Source organism: Arvicola amphibius, chromosome 3, assembly GCF_903992535.2.
Source record: "Arvicola amphibius chromosome 3, mArvAmp1.2, whole genome shotgun sequence".
Taxonomy (NCBI): Eukaryota; Metazoa; Chordata; class Mammalia; order Rodentia; family Cricetidae; genus Arvicola; species Arvicola amphibius.
In genome coordinates, this window is record NC_052049.1 from 70,838,923 (window position 1) to 70,855,071 (window position 16,149).

Genomic DNA, 16,149 nt, shown 5'->3' on the forward strand with positions numbered 1-16,149 from the left:
CCAGATCACGTGCCTGTTTTGACTCGATGTAGCCACCAGGTAGGTCTAATCACCTAGGCCTGCTTTGGTGCAAGCAAAACCAGGTGAGACCTAACTGTCCAGTGGGAGGAGAAGCCTCTCTGTCAAGGCATGGGGGCTGTCCTTCTTGAGAGCAGTGAGCTCATGTTCATAAAATCAAAGGCTCTATGGCATCTTCCTGTGAGGGCAGAGAAAGATGAGCAGGTACAGGGTGCCCAGTAGATCTGTTTTTGTGAGATATTTCTTTGGCAGTAAGTGTTCATACAGTCATTAGCTGCTAATAGCTGCTAAGTTAAGCCCAAATCACCGCTAGCATTTTCTACCCATGTGGTGCTGCCTAGAGTGAAAAGGGTCCCACCTTTACATACCGCCATGTGGGCACTCCTGTCGTTGCCCCCATAGGTCTTACCCATAAGCTCTTCCATCTTTCAGTGTATACTGATTCTTATAGTTTATGGAGAACTCTGTTATGTGATAATCACTAGGTCTTAAACAAAAATGCCAATGTTTATCTTATATGTAGTCTATGTAGAACCTAATCAGAATATATATGCATGACTTCAGGAGACATAAGAGGTGGGGTCATACAAGGTTTTACATATGTGAACCATAACTACATACGTATTTGGTGTGTATCGATTCTATGAAAACAAAGATTCCAGGTTGTCCTCCAACAGAAGAAAGAAGTTCATAAATTGGCTTCATTATTCAAGTCTCTCAAACTACTGGGCTCATAAATTTTCTTAACTAATTGGAGTCCTGCAAGGGTAGAGTTCATGTTAAGGCAGACTGTCAGGCTCAGTTCCCCAGCAGGATTAACTGAGCCCTATCACTGCTGAGTTAGTTTCCCCAGGAGCTCAGAGAGCAAAAGCCTATCAGACTCTAGCAGGATCTGAGAGTCCTCACAAATCACAACAACCAAGGTTCATTTTCTACTTCCCTCCCAATCACAGTTCAGAAAGACTGTTCAAAGCCACAGATACATATTAAATTTGTCAGTGGTGGTTACTTGTTTGATAAAATATTTCCAACTTTTCTCCCATGTCACCATCTTATGCCTGCTCTTGGCTTGCTGGCTTAGCGTAGTAGGAAAATTGACTGAAGACAGCTATAGAGGTAACTGAGAGAATGTGTGCCCACAGCTGGGGACAGCTCTAGCTAGCCTGCTCAGCCATGGGCCAAAGGGAAAACAGGGACAGCCGCAGCCAAAGCTCTGGTGTGGGAAGAGCTCCTCTTTAGGCTCTGAGTATTCGTGTGCAGTTTATGATTTTACACATTGGTCTTCTGGTTGGATGGCTGCAGGCAAACAGACAGCTCATTAGGAAAATAAGCAAAGAGCTAAATATAATTGAGGAAGTAGGCTAGGCAGACCCTGGGCAGACAAGAATGGTCCACAGTGCTTCACAGGAGGTCAGAACCCAAGTCAAACCAGCGTGTCTGTCTCTCGGAGACCAGCTATCCAGGGCTTTGTCAAACCAGGAAGGAAAGGAAGTTTCAAAGGACCATTTGTGGAACACACACAGCTCTGGCCCCTGAGATTCAAATCAGGATCTGGAAACCTGTGTAGCAACCACCTGTATAATGCTTAGAGACAAGGCAGAGTCTGCTCGGCTCTACTCCGCCCACCCCTGCCCCATTGCTACTGCCTTTCTCTTTATGAGCCCTGTGGTTTCCCTATTGCTAGGAAAGACTGTTTTAAAAAAAAATGAAACCTCCCAATTGCAACACAAAGTATAAAAGTAATTGGTGGTTTATAGACACAGAATGAAATGTGGTTGAAGATATTTTTGTTAGGTGTTTTCAACAAACTGTATAGTAAACACATTTTTTAAACTAAGGCATTTTGTTTTTATTATAGATTATAATTTGTGGAGGCGGTAAAAGGAGTGCATTAAAGTGCATATTCATTCATGTGCTTCTAAAAAAATTTCAAACTCATCTATCTATCATCTCTAGACAAAACAGACCTAGGAATAGATTTGCATTAAACTTGCAGAAATTTGCAATAAAACAACTCATAGAGTCTCATTTATTTTTGGCCCCCAGTTTCTTTTGGTAACTCATACCTTTGACGTATATTATTATGTTCTATAAAAGGGCCAGCGATGCTTTTGTGTCGTTTCCTATCGTCTGTGTTACAATCTGGCTCAGAAAACCTGGTTGCTGTGTCTATGCTTGCAGTTTTGCTCCTGGGTCTCACCGAGTTATCAATCAGCACACAGTTCTTGTTTTGCTTAGAGCACACCACTGGAGGCTTTGGGACCCAGACTGGATGCTGTAAGGAGACCATGCCCAAGAGTGGCCGAATTCACCCCGTCCTCGCTCGTGTCCCATTTTCTCTTCTGTGGCCTCTGGCTGGTCCTTAGGGTTCTCTGAGACTCAGCTTTTGCAACTGTTTACCCTATAGAGTTTCTATGGACATCAAACAAAGTAGTGGCTATCAAAACATTGCTGAAACATAAATTATGTGTTATTATTAGGAAAGCTCCTATTTTTCTACCAAGACAAAAGAACATTGGTAGTCACTCATTGGGTATGTTTTCTTCCTATTCTTGACATTTATTTAACATGCTTCCCCCTTCTATTCTTGTACACGGTTCTCTTAGAGTTTTATAAGTTTAAATGATAATGTTATTATTGAGTCATAACTGAGTCAGCCAGTGAGAACAAAGATCAGCTGAAAGTCGGGCCAGAACTGCCTCGAGTCCACTAGGAACTGACGTTAAAAAGTCAGTGCTTCACCATGAAGGGCTACATGAAACCCTGAGCTGGAGCTATAAGCACAAGATACTTGGGTGTGTAACTGGAGAACTATACGCACAGCACCTACAAAGTCAGAAGCACCGAAAACAGATGCAGAGGGCAACTTTGAACTTTCAGACCTGGTAACCTATAATCATCCTTGAAGACAAGATCATCTCAGAAACCTGAACAAAGAGGCCTGCCAGTGAATCAGACCTATGGTTATGCAATGGCTTGCCTTGCAGTTTGGAAAGCTTGCTGACAATAGGGGAGCACTCTCTCTCCACCCTTTCATTGAACTGTCTTGGCCCAGGAGGGCTGAATCTCTGTCCAAGGCCCATGTCTAAACTGAATTCCTGAAGCATTGGTCATTAATACCTGTCTTGTTTCTATTGTGATTGGTGTATTTATAAACCAGCAGTTCAAGTTCATCTGTGAAATCTAACTAGTTCTGAGACTCTCAATCTTTTTTTTTTTTTTTTTTTTTTTAAAGAAATATCCAGGTTTAATAGGAGTTCTGCGCTCTCAGGTGGCCCCAAGAGGAAACTGGGAAGCCGAGAGAAATCGCCCACCGGGAGGAAGGAAAAGGGACCAAGTGTTCCTCTTTCGGGAGATCACTTAAATACCATGGGGAGTGGTCCTGACCCTACCCCCAGGGAGAGGTCAGGAGAGACTCTCAATCTTTGGTTTGAAACCATAGCCTCATTTTAAATATGATGTAGCCTTTGGCCCCCTTATAGAATGATGATGTTTAAATATGATGATTAAATGTTGTACATTTAAAAGCACAAGACAAAATACACAAGACATCAAGAAATCAATTACATATATACATATACTGGTCTACCAGTGTGCTTAATAAGTATTTTATATTCAAAATATCAAAGGAATTGTTTGATATAGTTACTTTAAGGTGTTGGTAGTACCTATAACTGTGGTAGTTTGAGCTTTAAAGGGGTTCTAAGCTTCATTTAGTTAATAAAGGCATTTAGATCTTTTCCATCTCCAGAGTTATGGATTCTCAGATTTCTTCCCATCATTCCCCTTCATAGCTAGAGTGGTTTCCTTGCTACCAGTCCAAAGCACAATCACATGGATAGTACTGCCTATGTCTTCTTGACATATCTACTTTTAAAACCGAGGTTTTAGGATCGGGGTGGGCGTTAGTCATTCAGCAATGTGTTTGCTTTGTAAGTATGAGGATCCAAGTTTAACCTCTCAAGCCTGTAGAAGTCAGGCCTGGTGGTGTCACAATCTTGCAACCCCATTTTAAGGGATATGGGGATAGATGGGTTCCTGGCACCTACACACAAATCAACTTTTACAGTTTATTTTCAATGGGCGGGCTTTTATAATGAGTTTAACGGCAAGAAGTGGCAAAGTTGGATTGGAATCTACAGTGAATGTGTATTGCACTTGTTGGAGCTTGCTAAGATGACCAAATAGATATTCGATACAGATGGGCAGCGTTTAGATGCTTTTCACAGCCATCTTGACTATAAGGGCCCCGAGGCTTTTAAAAGGAAGCCCAGATAGTTGGCACAAAAGTGGGCCAGTAGCCACTTGATGGACAGCTGAGGCCGGCATCAGGGTGGCTTGAGAGTGGGGGCAGAAAGGGTTGAGAAATGTCTGGGCTCAAGCATGAACCTAGCTTGGATAGACTTTTGCATAACTTCAGCCCCAAGTCCTTGACCTGGGCGGAGTGTGGGCTTGCTGGAAACCTACCTTACTAGCAAGGAGATATCACGTGACATAAATGCAAATTTGAAGATGCAAGAGTGTCAGCCAATACCAGCAATCCCAGAATTTGTGAGGCTGAGGCAGCTTGACTGACAGGAGTTGAAGGCCACCAAGAACAACAGATTGAGACATTGTTCAGATAAATCTCTAAGGAAAGGCTTTATTCTGAGGACTACAGTGAGGCAAAGGAGAAACTGAACTTCCTATTAGACAACTTCCATCTACAATGAAAGCAAAAGGACTTAGTGACTCTCAGAAATCACGTTCTTTAACCTGCTTAGTGGCAGAGTTTTAATTTTGGAATAGTTCTTAGGAGAGATTGCTATCAATAGCTTGTTAGTAAATTATATTGTCATTAGCCAATTTTAATGTACAAAGATAGGTATGTATTTATATAAAATATGTATTATACATACTTTATGGTTCTTTCTGTGAGCATGTTATTAGGCCCATATAAAAAGACACTAGATAAACATCTCTCTCAGAAAGCGAATGGAAGGGCACCGAGTGGAAAGCGTGATTCCAGAATGCTCCTGCTTCCTTGTTTGTCGCTAAGTCCGGAACATGTTATTTCCAGATAAATATCTAAGGGTTAGATATACATGGAGTGTATATACACGGAGTGAAAGCAACACAGACAGGAAGGGAACAGAAGCTTAGCATGTCCTGAGAAAACCAATCTCTCTGGAAAGAAGGCTTTCTCTGAACTGGAAAAGAACATGTCGCCAACAATGGAAACCCAAGCATTGTAAAGGGCTAACTCCTAGCTGTGGACAGTGGGTCTCATGGGTTCTTCATGTTTTCTGAATGCCATGTGCTTCACAGAAGTGTGGGTGCTTCCTGCCTCTCTTTGGAACCTGCTCTCATTTACTCCAAGTTTGATCGCAATGGAGTCTAGTGGAAACCTCTTAGCTGTTTGGTGCCATCCTGTCTATTCACACGTGACGATCCTGATCCTGGCCTTGCTTCTACCCCTTTCACAGAGGTTCACGATTAAAGCCCCAGTCATAGCTCTATATAGAGATACAATTTCCCATTTTGACCATGGGGAAATAACATCAAATTTTGCTAGACCTCGTCTTTGTAATCTTGTCAATGGAAGTGTGAAATAGGGTTTTTTTTTGTTTTGTTTTGTTTGCTTTTTGTTTTTCTCCCGTGAAGAACGTGTTCCCTGCTTTGCTTTATAGAAGTCATTTCCTTCTTGGAACAAAAGACTCACTGCACACAGTGTTCTGGGAACTGCGGGAGGATTAAGAATGACCTTTAGCTGGAGAGTGAGGCAGCACAACTCCAGAGGATTCTGACCTATTTTCTTTCCATGTGTATCATGTTGCACCTCTGTGGAAAACATGGGCAAAGCCCCATACCAGCCTCTGGCAGGTCCTTAGAACTCTCAGCAGACTGGTCTATGTAAAGTCCAGTGGAGAAGCCAGCTAAAATCTGCTGAAGGCATCCCCTATTCAGAGTGGGCTTCATCTCCTTTTGAAGGAGGGGACATAAACTCATGTGCTGACATGACATGATAACTTTTTCTTACATGGCTAGCACTTGGGACACAGCAGTGTCTTTTGAGCCTTCACACAGTGGCTTACAGGGCAATGACACTTAGGTGGTCCACATTTACATAACATAATTAACACAGAAGAACACTCCTTTTTCAAGAAACGTATATATCAAATAGTTAATAAAATAACATGACAATTAAGGAATGGATCATGTTACACAAATAAAAAGGAAATGGACATTTAAAAATATCTGCTGTGAAATGGTATAAAGCAGACACACCAACCAATGGTGTAGAGTATAGGCCACACAGAAGAGCACACCCAAGACACAGCCACCCAGTGTTTGACAAAGGTGACAAAAATACAGGAAGGAAGAAAAAGCCTCTTCTAGAGATGGTGGGGGCAAAGTGGGTGTCCACAGGCAAAAAGATGAAACCAGATTCATGTTTCTTACCTTGACAAATATCAATTCAAAATGGATCAAAAACCTTAATCTAAGACTTGAAATTCTAAAGTTTATCAAGGAAAACACAAGCAAAATACTTGAAGATACAGGCAGAGGCAAAGCTGTTTCAATAGCACAGGAAGGGATCCCTTGGACAGACAGGATAAGCCAAAAAGCTCTGTAGCAAAGGGAAGCATCAGCAGAAGCCTACAGAATGGGAGAAGACCCATCCCAGCTACACTGCTGAGATGCTATTAACATTCAGCCTATTAAGAACTGTAAAAATTAGCCTCAGAAAGATAAACATCAGGTGTGTTCCCTTATTTAGAGAATGCAGATTTAAATTATAGACATGTACATGTATGTATATAGAACATGGAAGCACAAAGTGGAACAAGAGATGGAGAATGAAAGGGTAACAGAATCCATGAGACAAGAAAGCAGAAGGGGGTGTTTGTGGGGAGCAAGTGGCTAAGCAAGGAGAAAGGAGAGTTGGAAAAGAGGGGATGGGAGCAGTGAATGAGAGGACAGTCTAATGACACGTGTATGTGTGTGCTCATGAAAATGCCACAGTAAAATATTTTTTGTATGATAATCCAAAATTATAGTTAAAAATACCAGACTTGTATGAGCAGGCAGCACACAGGAATTTTGACACGCTCCATTTTCTTCATCTCTACGTCAGGTTGGCCATGGTATGTGCTTGACCTCACAGCCAGTTTTACTGAGGGCACATGCTTATAGTACGACCTGAGAGCCAAGTCCAGGCTTTATGTAGCCCTACACCTGCCCACTTGCCATGATATAGGACAACATATGACGAATAAATACCACTCAAGAATTCTCTGACTTAGTGGTGACTTAGTGGCGTCCCCCCTTGCGTAATGTTCTGTGGATGTCACCATCTTCGCTATCACCGGCATAACAGTGGAGATTGATCTGTCACTGACCCATCTACTACATCTTATTGCACATTTTCCTCCTTACTGGTGTTGCCATATGTTCTTTGAAAGTAGGTCTTAATTCTTACTCCTTTTTTATCTTTGGAAGCATTTTTCCTCAATAAGTGTTTTGAAGTGAAGATAAATTCCCATAAGTCATAATTTTATGAGCTGGAAAGCCTAGAAAAATATTATTATACCTAGGAGGAGGCGGTATAGAGTATGTATACTTTACTCATATAAAACCCATCACAGGAACTCCTCTTCCTCCTCACCCCCAGCCCACTGTCTGTTTCTTTCTCTTTTTTGAGACAGGGTCTCATGTAGCTCAGACTGGCCTCAAACTTGCTATGGAGTCAAGGATATCCTTAAACTGCCAGTCCTCTTGCGTGTGCTTTCTGAGAGCTGGGGTTACAGGTGGGTTTCATTTCAGTCATCTGTGTCCTCTGTGTGAACCCAGGGTTTCATGAGTGCTTGGCAGGGACTCTTCCAACTACATCCCCAGCACGCACAATGACTTTAAAGTGCGAAATGTTGATTAAAAAGGTCCGTCTACAAGAAAACTAGGAAACTCCTAAATGCCAAATCTGTCCAATATGGTGAACATGTATAAAGATGAGGGAGGGCAAGAGAACTATGACCTAACTGCAGACTCATCTGAGGGGTGACAAGGACCCCTTTAATACAGGGACCACAGATGCAGTTAGGACACAGGAGGGATGCAGAGCCTCCCCTGGGACCTGGCTCTGCTGTGCACAGAAGGAAAGGATGGCCAGACAGATGGCAGGAAGTTATTGAGCAAGATATGTTTATTTTCTCTGAAAATAGACATCCTATTTAGAAGGTTAACGAGAGTATAAAAAGCAGAAGAGCAGACAGCCTTGCAGTGGCTGAGCAGATTCCAACCACAGCAAACCAAACACAAACAATACAGACGTGGAGCTGGTGTGTCCATCATGACCCTTACGGACTGACAGCCTGCCTGGGTAGCCACTCATCCGCAGGGTCAGGGAGGGTGGGTGGCACATACTGCTAAAATTTAGTGAGCAAGAAGAGCCAAATTTGCACCGCTGACTGACTCATCTCCAGTATTTCAATTTAGCAAGCCAGGAGAATCTCTTTCCTTCAGAACTCAGCAGAGATTTGCATGTACTCACACACGCCAGAAACACCAACCTCAATGAATAAATACAGAGTCCCCAAACACTAATGTAAAGACATTCTGTACTTAAAAGGATGAACGATAAACTTATTTTTTTTAAAAAATTACATGTATTTACTGGGGAGGTGACACATGTGTACCACAAAGCCATCAGAGGGCCTTGAACTCAGGCCATCTGGCGTAGCTGTAAATACTGTAAGGACTGGGCTACCTTGAAAGCCCAAATACACTCTTAGGAAAGAAAGACTGTTCCAGAAAAGTTTCTTTTGCATATTTGTCTGCTTTCTCAAAAGAAAAAAAAAGGTAACTCAAGCCCTCTATCACTGACCAATATCCCCACCATCAGGTAATTACTTAGGTAAATGTTTTCTCCCAGACCCAGGGCCGTTCACCCTATACTGATTTTCATTTCATCTTACCCCGAATACACTAGGAATTTAAAATCAGCTTTGAATGAAAATACTAGAACAAATCTGGGTTTGTGTGTATATATATATATATATATATATATATATATATATATATATTATATTACTTAGTTTTTGACTGCTTTTCTATTAAGATGGCCTTTAAATTGTTGATGAATTAAATGAAATTAAATGAAACATGGAAAGAAATAAATGAGAAACTCAGTGAAAGAAAACAGAGAAAAAAAGTAAGGTACAAGTAGTGGAAGAGAGAGAAGAAGATGAAGCCATCAGAGTCGTGGCAATCACGTTAGGAAAGGTATCATGGAAAATGCCTTCGATGGAGGGAGGTCAGACGACAGAAAACAAAGTAGCTTTTAAGCAGGGGGCCAAATAAATGAAATTAAGTAAAAAGATGACAGCTGATACATACGGCCCCCTGCCAACCAGGGATAAAGTGTCTGAAATGAGAGAGCAGGATAAGGAAACAAGGAAGAAAGCCTGAAGTAAAATCAAAACTCCACTGAAGTCAAGTGTGCCACAGCTGTGCAGACAAGAGGAAGCCAGAAGGGAGACACACACTAACACCAGTAAGCTCTGACGCACAGAAACAATACAAGGATTGGCGAGTGACTTGGCAAGAGCAAGCTTCATGCAAGGAAAGAACAGGTTGATCTTGTTTTTTGCTCCCCCTCCCCCACAACAGAAATAAGCAAAGGGATAGGAGGGCAAAACAAAACTTTGGTAAATAATGAGTTAAAATAGTCTCAGGAAGCCGGGCGGTGGTGGCGCACGCCTTTAATCCCAGCACTCGGGAGGCAGAGGCAGGCGGATCTCTGAGTTCGAGGCCAGCCTGGTCTACAAGAGCTAGTTCCAGGACAGCCTCTAGGAACTACAGGGAAACCCTGTCTCGAAAAACCAAAAAAAAAAAAAAAAAAAAAAAAAAAAAATAGTCTCAGGAAAGGGGAACAGAGTCCTGGGTCATTTTAAACACAGGGCAAAACGAACACATCCAGAGTCTTGGTTAAAGAAGCAAACTCATTACTGGAAACCCTAGACCTATAAGCACCATGTGACATGGACATGTAATGTTGTACAATACAGAGACACAAAGCCTGTGTAGGACGGAAATGAAACAGCCTCCATTTCTCCCTCTGGATTCAGTGTGGAGCTCCAGAAGTGGCCAAATTCAAGAAACATTAATTTCTCAGTCCAGAAAATAACAATGTAATATTAAAAGTTAAAAATTAGATTTATGAATACTCATTAAATAATCCTCAAAATTTTAGTTTTTTAAAAATTGTTTTTATTGAGCTATATATTTTTCTCTGCTCCCCTTCCTTCCTCCCACTTCCTTCTCCTTCTACCCTCTCTCAAGGTCCCCACACTCCCAATTTATTCAGGAGATCTTGTCTTTTTCTATTTCACATGTATATTAGGTTTTTAAGAGATTTTATAAGACAAAGTAGGGCAGAGACAGGACAAGGGGTCAGTTATTAAATGTGAAACACTTAGAATCACAGAATTCCTCTGGATATTGTTGCTGAGAATTCTAGAGTTTCACAATTAGGGCTAAATAATCTAAATCTCAGAAATGGCTATCACATTAAAATAGGCTATAACTCATGAGCATGTAGGTGTTGGAAAGAACGAACAAGGTCATGAGGGAATATCAGAATAATGGTCAGGCACTGCTGCTAACTGAGAACTTACATTTGACATCTTATTTGAACAGAAAGAAAACTCATGGATGTGTTTTCTTGTCTGGTGCAGTGGAGGGGGGGATTTCTGCTTTTACTAAGTCCAGTATAAACTTTGAATTTTTGCACTGTGCATTTCCTATCCTTTTCTGTTTGTTCTACTTCTTTTCTTGTTTGAGACAGGTCTCTTGATGTAGGTCTGGATGGCATGGAATTCACTATTAGGACTGGGCTAGCCTTGAACTTTGAGATCCACATGCTTCTGTCTCCCAAGTGCTCAGATTAAAGGCGTGTACTACCACATCCCACCTAACCTCTCAATTCTTAAATGTTATGTTGGAGAGTCTTTTTCCTTATACAAATTTTGTTTCTTACAATTTTTAAAATTTTTAAAGTATCATCACGTAAATTTCCTTCTCCTTCTCCTCTCCTCTCCTCAAGCCAAACTCCTTGCTTTGAGCCAAGTTCATGGCCTTTTATTTATTGTTACATGTGTATGTGTACAGACCTAAAACTACAACCTGCTGGGTCTGTTTACTATTGCATGTATCTATTTGGTTTCAGGGTTACCACTTAAGTGTTGGGGGTTCTCCTTCTCTCATTAGTGCCCTGTAGTTTTCTGTTTAGGGGCAGTGCCTTGCATGTCAGCATGTGTTATTATTGAAGTCTCATAGGCAGACCTTCCATGTCAAGACACAACCTCGAGGCGGACTTCTTAGGCCGCTGGCTTTTATAGTCTTTCCATTCACTCTTTTGGGATGTTCCTGAGCCTTGGGGGGAGCTGTTTTGGACATGGATCAACTGGGGCTGGGCATCCCAGGGTCAGCTGCTCTCTGTATCAGAGCAGCTGTGGCTTCTGTTTGCTGCAAAGAGAAGCTTTCTGATGAGGGCCCTTTAGCTGGACTTACCTGTGGGTTTAAGGATACATATTTTGAATGCAGTTAGGAATTATTTAAGTTTAGTGAAGTAGTGCTAGGCCGTTCTCTAAGATACATGATCTCATTAGCCTTGGATAGTTGGTTAGGTTTCCATTACCACAATGATATCCCTCTGTTGGGCATGCCTTACATCCAATTAGCGGCTCTTGGTCACCTCCAAGATATAAGTGCTACTATTGCACCTTCAGGAATATCCCCATGCTGGCTACTGTTGTGGCTCATGGGCATCACCGTGGGGAAGACTGATTCCATCCCTCTCTTAGCAGATTGCACAGCACCTTCTCATATTGGGAAGGCTTGTCGTATGGAGGAAGTTTTTGGGTCATAAGCTGGTTCAGAGCCTATTTTTATCACTAAAGAAGGCATAGGCCATGTTTTCATTTTATTCTAGAGTACCATTAAGTCATGGGCTAGGAGTCAGAAGACAATCAGGTCAAACTATTTTGTTTAAGAGTTCTCTGTTAGCTCATTTTCTGACCCCATCCTGGCCGAGTTGCTGGGAGACACTCAGGACCTGTTGTCCAAACTTGAACCTTTTGCCCTGGCCTACTTTTGCTGTCACGTAGTGCTCTGACCTGATAGGCCTCTAGTGTCATTATTTGGTTTCTAGCATAAGCTTTCCCTTGGCATTCAGTTTTGATACCTGGTAGTCGTTTTCTCTTGGCATTGATTTTTGGATTGCAACTTTTGGATGGCGTTTTGAAGGCAACGATTATGCTTTGTGTGTGTGTGTGTGTGTGTGTGTGTGTATCACTGTTGCCGTAGGGCAATTGTGTCATGTTTTAATGGATGAATGATTCTTCCCACTAAGGCAAGAGTCCTAGAGACAAGCCATCACACTTCTCCAAGTTGATTACTATCATGTTTTCTCCCTCTTGGCCTGGGGCAGGCAATCAGAGGCAAGACAATGACTAGGCATATTATAGACTGCTCTATGGCATTCAGTCCACAGTTCCATACTTTCTTCAGAAATAAGAGTTTAATTCTACTATTTATATTTTAATTAACAAAATACGTGGGCATAGAGAGGCAATTTCAGAAATACCCCTGTAATCGTCATCATACACAGTCATTTCGAACTCTAGGTCAGCACTGCTCCAGACCCCACTGCTCCAGACCTCACAAGACAAAGGAAATGGTACACTGGCCATCCTGGAGTTTCTTTGTGATTCAACTTTCCCTTTTCCTTTTTAAAGAAAGGAAACCCAAAGAAGGACACAAACTATTTCTTTTTAAAAATTATATAAAAGCAGTATATCTTTAATCTCCTGCATAGGGGTTTAGAAAAGCTAACAATGAATGCTGCCAAGTCATAAATTAGTTAATATAAATGAAGACATCAGGAGTTAACAGTTGTGGGGTGAGAAAGCACGCCACTTTCTTGAATACAAAAGTCAGTTATGCTATAACCGAACACACAGAGCAAACATCAAGGCAAATGAGCAGCAATGTGGAGTTGTGTTCAGAGCTGAAGGGGGTTCCACCCACAATGCTACCAATGTCAGCATCAGTAACCATATTTGGCACCGAAGGAGGAAAACTAGCCTGGCCACGGTGAATGCATCTCACTTCCAGGCTGGGCATGATGGGGTGGGGTGACCAGGTGGAGGTAGGCATCCTAGAGGGCTACTGTGACCCGTGGAAGAGGGATGCGCTTCCAGAAGAGGTAAGGGGTCACCCTCTGGGAGGAGACAAAGCAGTGAGGAGACTGTGGCTCCGAGTGTAGTCAGGGTGGCAGATTTCACCTCTCCCCAAAAAAAGTTTACTTAAGTTTTCCCTGGGAAAACTTCATGGAGGAAGCATGCTGGTGGCCTTTGAGATGTTAGTGGGTCCTGCTTTGGGGACCGCCACCAAGCCAGAGGACAAACTCTGAAAGCAGGCTGACAGGAACTGGGGTCTAGTAGAGACACCTGCCCTGTATTCTTACCTGCCACTCATCCAGTATGACACTTTTGGGCCCATTTCTTCTTTATAGGTCATTCTGCCTCATACTAAAGGTGGTTTAAAGCAAGAGCCAACTGATGCACGAGGAAGACTGCTGTCAAATGGTAAATAAAGACAGCCATTTCTGTCTTCTCTAGCCCCTTGGCATTTTTTTCTTGCTTGGTTACTTGAATCCTATCTACCCACCAATAACAGAATCACACAGATGACCTGGCTACTGATAGCAGAGAGAGCTGGTGATAATTTTAATTGTACAGGCATTCTCTTTTTCTGTGTGGCCTAGATTTCTTGTTCTAACTCCAGAAGCGTCTACCCAGAGAAGATAGAAGTAGAGCTGGTTGCTCTCACCCTGTGGAGGACAGGCATCATGACTATCCCTGGGAAAGAAAGTCGCCAGCCTTCCCCTGCCTGGATCTTTCTATGTGAAGCCTCTTCGGCCAGTTGAGATTCATTGGCCTATTAAAATAATATCATTTTGGAAACTTTCCTCTGCAGGGATTAGCAACACAGAAGGACACCTGATAAGAACCTCAAACTGAAATGTCTGGCCCTCAGGAGAGGATTCACCTTTCTGGCTTTACTTCCCCAGGAATGCTGAATAAAGGCGAAGCAGCAATAGAGGAAAAACGCAACAGCCAAAGGGAAAGACCTGCCACGACTTTTGCTAACAAGAAGTGAAATGGATAAACAGTGGGTGCTAATCCTTTCTCAAGCACCTGCCCTTAGCCTCCCGCTGCTCTCTCTGCAAGGAGGCATGTCTGTTCCTTCGTTGCTACGCCAAACCTACTGTGTCACACTTGCTCCAGCTGCAGTCATTTCTCATAACTCCCATTTGCCTTGTTCAGTGGTGTTTTCCTGCTTACAAACACAAAACTGAGAAGCACATAAATACTCACTAAACACAGCCTAAACTCAACAACTATGCAACAAGGCTTATCAGAGGACTTCCTGACAGTTTTTGTTTATGTTCCAGGACAACTGACACCATCTACTTCTAACTCCGGAACAGAAGTCAGACCCTGAACCATTCAGAGGGCTTTGCAGAGGATATATCCCTCCCCTTGGATTCTGGGTCCTCTCATTGGTGTAAGGAACACAAGTGAAAAGCCAGCTAGTGCTAAACACTTCCTAAAGGTCTCCACAGAGAGCAGAAGGCATGCTCTTCCTTACCACAGGCGAATGGAAGCCTCTTTTTTGACTGGTGTCTCCTCAAGCTGGGTGAGGGACTCTGAAGGTTGGCGTGTGACTTACGCTTGATTTAAGTCTATAGTAGAGCAGGGATACATCTGGGAAGTTGCTGTGTCCTTAGTGTCAGAGTCAAAGTGTTAACCTAAGGGTGATAACCTAGGTATCATTGCCCTAGGTTACACAATAGTCTAGCTATTTAAAAAGAGGTGCTAGATGTCTAGTTTCCGGTCCCCCAAAGCCAAGGATTGTCTATACATGGGGTTGGGGTAGGAAGGAAAGGGGAACTGCCGAGGCTAGCAAAAGCAGGGGTTTGGCCAGAGGTCAGAGGCCACAGAAAGATTTGAGATGCTTAAGAACTTGACAGCATTTGGAAGAAACCAAGGTCACTTTCAAAAGCGTCATCCAAGACCTCTCTTGCCCTATGGACCCCATCCTTCTTCCTTTCACCCTGCTACAAGCTGGAGGTAAGAGGAAAGGAGATGCAAGAACTGCGTGGCTGTTAGCCTCCAGCACGCTGAAGCTGGAAGAGAGGGGAGGCTCGAACTGTAAACACAGTGTAGAGTTTTGGCTATTATATAAGACAGGACTGACAGCACTGAAATGAGACCCATACTACAAGAGCCTGGGTAGATGCTCTGGAGAAATTAGGGAACCCAGTAAGGTTCCACCAAGGGGGATGTGTGAGAGCAGGCAACGCTGCTTTAGATGGCAATATTCAGTCATTCCAATTCAACGCTAATCTATCCCAAATCGTGAATCCTAAATTGTCAGAAAGCCCAGAGTTGAGACAAACTGCCATGGGTCACATGTTGGCAGATTGAGAATTAAGATTTGTAGCAGGATGCAGGCCTACAAAGCATTTCAACTGCTACCCAAACTTTTGGGGTGTCACTTTGGGGTCTCTGTTCTGAGCTGGTAGCCTTCTTACTATCTGTAAGCCTTCATCCTTAGTCAAAGACAAACACATAATGCTAAGATATGCATATGACCAGAACAGAGGAGCAAGGTTGTTCATTCAGACAAGAGAGGAGGAATAGGCAAAGGCGGTACTGGGCTCCCGCAGGAATAGAGTCTTGTCCACAGCCATCTCTGAAATGAACTCAGTGGGGTTGCACATACAAATAAAAGATGGAAAGGAATAATTCTCAAATACTTAACAAAACACATAGAGAAAACATGCTAGGTTCCAGGTATCCCTCTACATATATATTACCATACCAATCACTGAACTACGTGCCCCGTTCACAGGCTGAGCAAAGGGTCTTCTTCAATTGATCATGCTCTGCAGCTTCTGAGTGGCAGAGCCCGGATTCTAAGCCACCCCGTTTAACTTAACTACATGCTCTGCACCACATCAGCCAATGCCGGTGCTTGTCTGCTACTTTTACCACCTCCGGTCTGTGTGTCGGTTTCCAGCGG